This window comes from Salmo salar, chromosome 24, assembly GCF_965601325.2.
Source record: "Salmo salar chromosome 24, fSalSal1, whole genome shotgun sequence".
Classification (NCBI taxonomy): Eukaryota; Metazoa; Chordata; class Actinopteri; order Salmoniformes; family Salmonidae; genus Salmo; species Salmo salar.
In genome coordinates, this window is record NC_138314.1 from 26,977,569 (window position 1) to 26,985,088 (window position 7,520).

Here is a 7,520-nt window from a genome sequence, read left to right on the forward strand (position 1 = left end):
TGTCCCCTTAGCAGAAAAACACCCCCAAAGCATAATGTTTCCACCTCCATGTTTGACGGTGGAGATGGTGTTCTTGGGGTCATAGGCAGCATTCCTCCTCCTCCAGACACGGCGAGTTGAGTTGATGCCAAAGAGCTCCATTTTGGTCTCATCTCACCACAACACTTTCACCCAGTTGTCCTCTGAATCATTCAGATGTTCATTGGCAAACTTCAGACGGGCGTGTATATGTATTCTTGAGCAGGGGGACCTTGCGGGCGCTGCAGGATTTCAGTCCTTCACGGCGTAGTGTTTTACCAATTGTTTTCTTGGTGACTATGGTCCCAGCTGCCTTGAGATCATTGACAAGATCCTCCCGTGTAGTTATGGGCTGATTCCTCACCGTTCTCATGATCATTGCAACCCCACGAGGTGAGATCTTGCATGGAGCCCCAGGCCGAGGGATATTGACAGTTCTTTTGTGTTTCTTCCATTTGCGAATAATCGCACCAAATATTGCCACCTTCTCACCAAGCTGCTTGGCGATGGTCTTGTAGCCCATTCCAGCCGTGTGTAGGTCTACAATCTTGTCCCTGACATCCTTGGAGAGCTCTTTGGTCTTGGCCATGGTGGAGAGTTTGGAATCTGATTGATTGATTGCTTCTGTGGACAGGTGTCTTTTATACAGGTAATAAACTGAGATTAGGAGCACTCCATTTAAGAGTGGGCTCCTAATCTCAGCTCATTACCTGTATAAAAGACAACTGGGAGACAGAAATCTTTCTGATTGAGAGGGGGTCAAATACTTATTTCCCTCATTAAAATGCAAATCAATTAATTAACATTTTTGACATGCGTTTTTCTGGATATTTTTGTTGTTATTCTGTCTCTCACTGTTCAAATAAACCTACCATTAAAATTATAGACTGATCATTTCTTTGTCAGTGGGCAAACGTACAAAATCAGCAGGGGATCAAATACACTTTATATACAGTGGGGGAAAAAAGTAACATTGGGATGCAAACTCAAAATCGAACACATTTCAACTATATCTGATATGGTCCAGGTGTCTTGTTTTTTTTAAGCCCATAACCTTGTGTGTGTGAGGTGTATACTTCTGTTTCAAAGTAGATTTGTTTAAGACTACCAAGAAACACTGTGTGACCCTGATTTAGCCCACTGCTGTAAAAGGTTGTGTTTTCATTAAAAGACACCTCCCCCTCATAATCTGTACCCCAAAACAATTCTCAGTAAATGTAAATAGTACCATATGAAAAAGTGTAATGTAAATGTTTAAGTGTCAAACATGAGTTCTAATGAGAATTTATGTTCGGTAGTCTCAGTACATATTTACTATTCAAAGAACATAGCACCTCTTAGGCAATCAAATCTTTAGAGATTGCAATAACTCTGGGACAATAATTGTTCGGCACGAAAGCTTCAGGGATACCAATTTGGAGTTACAGGGCTTTTTGGCATACCTAGATTCCAGTGCAAGCCCAGTGCTAGCAGGACCTCATCACAATGAGCATTCCAATGAAACTGAAAAGGGCAGCCCTTTAATTGTTTAGCATCTCTCTGCCACCTGTAACTTCACAGGCATTTTAATAATTATTGTTTTAGCAAGGTGAAAGCAAATTGACCAACTTATAAGAATAATGTACACTACATGACCAAAAGTATGTGGACCCCTGCTCGTCGAACATCTCATTCCAAATCAAATTTTATTGGTCACATACACGTTATTGCGGGTGTAGCGAAATGTTTGTGTTTCTAGCTCCAACAGTGCAGTAATATCTAACAAATAATATCTAAACATTTCACAACAATACACACAAATCTAGGTAAAGGAATGGAATTCAGAATATATAAATATTTGGATGAGCAATGTTGGAGTGGCATAGACTAAAATACAGTAGAATAGAAAACAATACAGTATATACACCTTTGAGATTAATAATGTTGACATACTTTGCATTACTCAAGTGACTAGTGTTCCATTATTAAAGTGGCCAGTGATTTCAAGTCTATGTATATAGGGCAGCAGCCTCTAAGGTACTAGTGATGGCTTTTTAACAGTCTGATGGCCTTGAGATTAAAAAACAGCTTCTGTCTCTCAGTCCCAGCTTTGATGCACCTGTACTGACCTTTCCTTCTGGATGATAGCGGGGTGAACAGGCATTGGCTCAGGTGGTTGTTGTCCTTGATGATCTTTTTGGCCTTTCATGGGAATTAAAACCTCTTACATCTAGATGTTCCGCTAGCGGAACACCGCTCCAATATCCAATGATAGGGCGTGGTGCGAATTACAAATTCCTCGAAAATCCGAAAACTTCCATTTTTCAAACATATGACTATTTTACACCATTTTAAAGACAAGACTCTCCTTTATCTAACCACACTGTCCGATTTCAAAAAGGCTTTACAACGAAAGCAAAACATTAGATTATGTCAGGAGAGTACCCAGCCAGAAATAATCAGACACCCATTTTTCAAGCTAGCATATAATGTCACAAAAACCAAAACCACAGCTAAATTCAGCACTAACCTTTGATGATCTTCATCAGATGACACTCCTAGGACATGTTATACAATACATGCATGTTTTGTTCAATCAAGTTAATATTTATATAAAAAAACTGCTTTTTACATTAGCATGTGACGTTCAGAACTAGCATTCCCACCGAACACTTCCGGTGAATTTACTAAATTACTCACGATAAACGTTCACAAAAAACATAACAATTATTTAAAGAATTATAGATACAGAACTCCTTTATGCAATCGCGGTGTCCGATTTTAAAATAGCTTTTCGGTGAAAGCACATTTTGCAATATTCTGAGTAGATAGCCCGGCCATCACAGGCTAGCTATTTTGACACCCACCAAGTTTGGTACTCACCAAACTCAGATTTACTATAAGAAAAATTGGATTACCTTTGCTGTTCTTCATCAGAATGCACTCCCAGGACTTCTACTTCAACAACAAATGTTGGTTTGGTTCCAAATAATCCATAGTTATATCCAAATAGCAGCGTTTTGTTTGTGCGTTCAAGACACTATCCGAAGGGTAATGAAGGGTGACGCGCCGACGCAAATCGTGACAAAAAATTTCAAAATATTCCATTACCGTACTTCGAAGCATGTCAAACGCTGTTTAAAATCAATTTTTATGCGATTTTCCTCGTAAAATAGCGATAATATTCCGACCGGGAGACGTTGTTTTCATTCAAAGACTGAAAATGTAAAATGGACTCTTCACGTGCACGCGCGCGCCCGTCTCATTGTTCTCAGATCGACCACTATCCAAATGCGCTACTGTTTTTCAGCCAGGGACTGCAGAGTCATCATTCAACGTTCTGGCGCCTTCTGAGAGCCTATGGGAGCCTTAGAAAGTGTCACGTTACAGCAGAGATCCTCTGTTTTCAATAAAGAGGCTAAAGAAGGCCAAGAAATGGTCAGAGAGGGCACTTCCTGTTTGGAATCTTCTCAGGTTTTGGCCTGCCATATGAGTTCTGTTATACTCACAGACACCATTCAAACAGTTTTAGAAACTGTAGGGTGTTTTCTATCCAAATCAAACAATTATATGCATATTCTAGTTTCTGGGCAGGAGTAATAAACAGATTAAATCGGGTACGTTTTTTATCCGGCCGTGAAAATACTGCCCCCTATCTATAACAGGTTAATATGGAGGTGGTCCTCCCTTTGCTGCTATAACAGCCCCTACTCTTCTGGGAAGGCTTTCCACTAGATGTTGGAACATTGCTGCAGGGACTTGCTTCCATTCAAACAAAAGCATTAGTGAGGTTGGGCACTGATGTTTGGCGATTAGACTTGGCTTTAGTCAGCGTTCTAATTCATCCCAAAGGTGTTCGATGGAGTTGAGGTCAAGTATCTGTGCAGGCCAGGCAAGTTCTTCCACTCCGATCGCGACAAACTATTTCTGTATGGACCTCGCTTTGTGCATGGGGGCATTGTCATGCTGAAACAGGAAATGGCCTTCCCCAAACTGCTGCAACAAAGTTGGAAGCACAGAATAGTCTAGAATGTCATTGTATGCTGTAATGTTAAGATTTCCCTTCAGTAGAACTAAGGGGCCTAACCCGAACCATGAAAAACAGCCCCAGACCATGTCATTGTATGCTGTCATTGTATGTCATTGTATGCTGTAATGTTAAGATTTCCCTTCAGTAGAACTAAGGGGCCTAACCCGAACCATGAAAAACAGCCCCAGACCATGTCATTGTATGCTGTAATGTTAAGATTTCCCTTCAGTAGAACTAAGGGGCCTAACCCGAACCATGAAAAACAGCCCCAGACCATTATTCCTCCTCCACCAAACTTTACACTTGGCACTATGCAGGTAGCGTACTCCTGACATCCACCAAACCCAGATCCGTCTGTCGGACTGCCAGATGGCGAAGTGTGATTCATCACTCCAGAGAACGCGTTTCCACTGATCCAGAGTCCAATGGCAGCGAGCTTTACACCACTCCAGCTGACGCTTGGCATTGCGCATGGTGATCTTAGGCTTGTGTGCGGCTGGTCGGCCATGGAAACCGATTTCAAGAAGCTCCCGACAAACAGTTCTTGTGCAGACGTTGCTTCAAGAGGCAGTTTGGAACTCGGTAGTGAGTGTTGCAACCGAGGACAGATGATTTTTACGCGCTTCAGCACTCGGTGGTCCCGTTCTGTGAGCTTGTGTGGCCTACAGTACCACTTCGTGGCTGAGCCGTTGTTGCTCCTAGACGTTTCCACTTCACGATAACAGCACTTACAGTTGACCGGGGCCGCTCTAGCAGGGCAGAAATTTGACTTGTTGGAAAGGTGGTATCATATGACGGTGCCACATTGAAAGTCACAGTGCTCTTCAGAAAGGCCATTCTACTGCCAGTGTTTGTCTATGTAGATTGCATGGCTATGTGCTCGGTTTTATACATCTGTCAGCAACGGGTGTGGCTGAAATAGCCAAATCCTCTAATTTGAAGGGGTTGTCCACATACTGTATCTCATTATGTTCAGTAATATCACTTGAAATGTACGTCAAGTGATTCAAATATTACAGGGTGCAAGTGCAACCATGATTCCGTGTACAGGACACTTAAACTATGATGACACTGTCTGATAAAAAAAACGTGGTCTTTGGCACAGTTTGTAAGTCTCAACATTCTGTCCTAGAACACCACAGAATGTGCCGGTTTCAAATCAATTTCTCTCCCCCACCAGAACTGAAGTAGAATATATTTTAAATGTAACCACTCAGATACAAATGCAACTTTGAAACATGTAGACATGCTAGAGGAAACAAGAAAATGTCCATGACAAAGGTAATTGTAGCCCTAAAATAATTCCCTTTTATTTGTAGAATCATGTTTTCAAAAGTGGTAATCTTTGCAAACACTATTCTAATACAAAAGGATGATTATACTTTGAAGCAGTTATTGCACCCATAGCACATATTTCAACTTAGATTTGAATGAACACAGAAAGCCCCAGTTAGTGTTGGGATTAAGACATGAAAAGAGAGCAAGGATTTTAGTCCAAGCAGGCCATGTTGTAGGCCTATTTATCTATTTTGATACCTCTATCACTCTCCTGTGGCATGGTCTTGTTATGACATGTAGCAATAGCAGTTTGAAAGTAAGTATTGACCTGTGTCTGTATATAGTCAAACAAATTATTGAATAAATAAAATACATTAGCTATAAAAAAAAACAATGTTTCCCATATGACATATCCGGATTTACAGAATGACAGAGGGAGAAAGTTCAATAACTAAAACCTGTCTAAGCATAATGAGAAGAACATGTGTGTTTTAGAGGTTGGTTTATACACACACACACACTTACTTCCGACTAGCTTGGAAAGACAGTACCGTGCAGTATCGAAGAGCCCTCACTGCTGCTCGATCATCCTATTTTTCCAACTTAATTGAGGAAAATAAGAACAATCCGAAATTTCTTTTTGATACTGTCGCAAAGCTAACTAAAAAGCAGCCTTCGCAAATGGAGGATGGCTTTCACTTCAGCAGTAATAAATTTATGAACTTCTTTGAGGAAAAGATCATGATCATTAGAAAGCAAATTACAGACTCCTCTATAAATCTGGGTATTCCTCCAAAGCTCCATTGTCCTGAGTCTATACAACTCTGCCAGGACCTAGGATCAAGGGAGATACTAAAGTGTTTTAGTACTATATCTCTTGACGCAATGATGAAAATAATCATGGCCTCCAAACCCTCAAGCTGCATACTGGACCCTATTCCAACTAAACTACTGAAAGAGCTGCTTCCTGTGCTTGGCCCTCCTATGTTGAACATAATAAACGGCTCTCTATCCACCGGATGTGTACCAAGCTCACTAAAAGTGGCAGTAATAAAGCCTCTCTTGAAAAAGCCGAATCTTGATCCAGAAATTATAAAAAACTATCGGCCTATATCGAATCTTCCATTCCTCTCAAAAATTTTAGAAAAAGCTGTTGCACAGCAACTCACTGCCTTCCTGAAGACAAACAACGTATACGAAACGCTTCAGTCTGGTTTTAGACCCCATCATAGCACTGAGACTGCACTCGTGAAGGTGGTAAATGACCTTTTAATGACGTCAGACCGAGGCTCTGCATCTGTCCTCGTGCTCCTAGATCTTAGTGCCGCTTTTGATACCATCGATCACCACATTCTTTTGGAGAGATTGGAAACCCAAATTGGTCTACATGGACAAGTTCTGGCCTGGTTTAGATCTTATCTGTCGGAAAGATATCAGTTTGTCTCTGTGAATGGTTTGTCCTCTGACAAATCAATTGTAAATTTCGGTGTTCCTCAAGGTTCCGTTTTAGGACCACTATTGTTTTCACTATATATTTTACCTCTTGGGGATGTCATTCGAAAACATAATGTTAAATTTCACTGCTATGCGGACGACACACAGCTGTACATTTCAATGAAACATGGTGAAGCCCCAAAATTGCCCTCGCTAGAAGCCTGTGTTTCAGACATAAAGAAGTGGATGGCTGCAAACTTTCTACTTTTAAACTCGGACAAAACAGAGATGCTTGTTCTAGGTCCCAAGAAACAAAGAGATCTTCTGTTGAATCTGACAATTAATCTGGATGGTTGTACAGTCGTCTCAAATAAAACTGTGAAGGACCTCGGCGTTACTCTGGACCCTGATCTCTCTTTTGAAGAACATATCAAGACTGTTTCAAGGACAGCTTTTTTCCATCTACGTAACATTGCAAAAATCTGAAACTTTCTGTCCAAAAATGACGCAGAAAAATTAATCCATGCTTTTGTTACTTCTAGGCTGGACTACTGCAATGCTCTACTTTCCGGCTACCCGGATAAAGCACTAAACAAACTTCAGTTAGTGCTAAATACGGCTGCTAGAATCCTGACTAGAACCAAAAAATGTGATCATATTACTCCAGTGCTAGCCTCCCTACACTGGCTTCCTGTTAAGGCAAGGGCTGATTTCAAGGTTTTACTGCTAACCTACAAAGCATTACATGGGCTTGCTCCTACCTATCTTTCCGATTTGGTCC